Here is a 2,569-nt window from a genome sequence, read left to right on the forward strand (position 1 = left end):
CTGTTCCAAAGCGTTGAGTTTCCGGGAGTGGAACGCACAGGGGAGCAGGGACGGCTTGCTCCCCACCGGCTGGAGTAGGACTGCTGCCACGGCCTTATCGGATGCATCGGCATCTACTATGTAAGGTCGGGTGGGGTCGGGTTGCTGGAGGATGGGTTCAGACGTAAAGGCCTGTTGAGCGGCCTCCGTCCAAACAAACTTCTCTTTGCCTCAAAGCAGGTCTGATATGGGGGTGGTGAGTTCGGAGAAGTGGGAGATGAACCGGCGGTAATAGTTGGCGAAGCCCAAGAAGCGCTGCACATCTTTGGGGCTTCGCGGAGCTGCCCAGTGGAGGATGGTCTCAATTTTGGCGGGGTCCATCTGGATACCTGAGGGTGAGATCCGATGGCCTAGGAAATCCACGATCGTGAGGTCAAAGGCGCATTTTTGAGCTTGGCGAAGAGGCGGTTCTCCTGCAGGCGCTGCAGCACCGCTCGAACATGCTCCTTATGTTCCGAGGGGTTCCGCGAGTAGATCAGGATGTCATCCAAGTAAATCACCAGGAAGCGGTCTAGGAGGTCCCGGAAGATGTCATTCATGAAGTGCTGGAAGACGGCAGGGGCGTTGCACAAGCCAAAAGGCATCACGGTGTACTCAAAGTGCCCATAACTGGTGCGGAAGGCCGTCTTCCACTCATCGCCCTCCCGCATACGCACCAGGTTGTAGGCCCCTCGCAGGTCTAGTTTGGTGAAAATGCGAGCGCCCCGCAGCCGCTCTAATAGTTCTGGGATCGGGCAAACGGTAGCGATTCCGAACTGTAATCTGGTTGAGGGCACGGTAGTCATTGCACAGCCGGAGTTCCCCACATTTCTTTTTGACAAAGAGGACAGGGGCGGCTGCAGGGGACGTGGAAGGGCGAATGAACCCTCGGCGCAGGTTCTTGTCGAGGAACTCTCTGAGGGCTGCCAGTTCGGGTTCCGACAGGGAGTAAAGCCGGCCCACGGGAATCTTGGCTCTGGGGAGCACATCAATGGGACAGTCGTAAGGACGATGGGGAGGCAACTGGTCTGCCTCTTGCTTCCCAAACACATCCGCGAACTCCCGGTACTGTTCCGGTAAGGCCTCGGGCACGGAGCTTGCCTCCTGGGTCATCAGGATGCACTCCTTCGGCCTCCAGCAGTTGGCTTGGCAATAGGGGGATCCGAGGGTCAGTCGGCCCGTGGACCACTGGATGATGGGGTCATGCCGCTGGAGCCATGCCAGGCCCAGCACAACCGGGAAGTGGGGTGCGGCAGCCAGGTAGAACTGGAGGCTTTCCTGGTGCTCCCCCAGGGCCATGTCGAGCGGCACTGTCTCCTGTACTACAGGGCCCGAGGCGAGAAGCCGGCCATCAATAGTCTCCACCAGGAGGGGGCGGCAAATGGGTTGACTAGGAACCCAGTGGAGCTTGGCAAAGGACACGTCCATAAAATTGCTGGTGGATCCTGAGTCCAGCATGGCGGGTACTTGTAGGGTCCCTCTTCCGGGGACTGTCAGTGCGATCAACACGGTCAGATGCTTGGGCGGTGAGGAACTGAGGTGGCAGGCCCCTTGAACCATGAGGTTGCCCCGGCTCAGGGGCCTGTGAAGGCCGGGGCATGGGCGTTTCCCGAGGCAGGGGCTGTGGGTCGTTTTGCGGAATACTGGGCTGCAAAATGTCCCGGGGCCCCGCAATACAGGCAGAGGCCCTGTTGCCGGCGTCGCAGCTTTTCGGCCGCAGAGAGACGTGGCCGAGCCCCTCCCAGCTGCATCGGTTCTGCCGGGGGTGTAGGGTCCTTGCCGACAGGCTCCAAGGGCCCAGCCACTGGGGCTGATGCCCTGTAGACTGGCCGGGGTCGGTTGGCAGCACGCCTGCTTTCCAGCCTCCCGTCAATCTGGAGACACAGGCGTATGAGGGCTTGCAGGGTTCCAGGGCGCTCCACCCTAGCTAGCTCATCCAGGAGCTCATCCGACAGCCCCTCCTGAAACTGGTCCATGAGAGTGGCTTCGTTCCAGCCCAGGGTTTGTTGCAATAGACGAAAGTCTGTTACATATTCTCCCAAGGGGTGTCGGCCTTGCCGCAGCCTGCGTATCCGGCGGTTGGCTGTGGCAGATTGGACTGGGTCCTCGAACATAGCCTTCAGTTCTCTGGTGAAGGCGGCTAGGTCGTTGAGCACGGGGCTCCGCTCGAGGAGCAGGGGCGTGGCCCATCTAGCTGCCGTCCCGGTGCAGAGGTTAAGCAAGAATCCCACCCGGGTCTTATCATCTGGGAAGGCCTCTGGGCGTAACTCCATGAAGAGCTGGGCCTGGGCCAAGAAGGCTGAGAGCTGGTCGGAAGCCCCAGTAAATTTCTCTGGGAGAGTCACAGGGCACTTGGCTCTCCCTGTAGGGAGAGGGGGTGGGGCTGGTGCTAGCTGGGTTTGCAAGCCTTGGACGGCCAACAGCAGCTGGTCTACTTGTGAGCGCAGGAGCAAGGTTTCCTGCTGGAGTTGCTCCATGGTCAGCACTTCCCCCATTCCTTTGTGGCCTGCTTTGTTTGGGCTGACTGCAAACTGTCAGCTCTACACTGCAT

General features: G+C 59.9%; 1 pseudogene; it reads right to left on the reverse strand.

The window, feature by feature from the left end:
* Positions 1-243: 243 nt before the first annotated feature.
* On the reverse strand, positions 244-2,366 carry LOC133375564 (uncharacterized; annotated as a pseudogene).
* Positions 2,367-2,569: the final 203 nt, after the last annotated feature.

The sequence above is a fragment of the Rhineura floridana genome, chromosome 1 (assembly GCF_030035675.1).
Source record: "Rhineura floridana isolate rRhiFlo1 chromosome 1, rRhiFlo1.hap2, whole genome shotgun sequence".
Classification (NCBI taxonomy): Eukaryota; Metazoa; Chordata; class Lepidosauria; order Squamata; family Rhineuridae; genus Rhineura; species Rhineura floridana.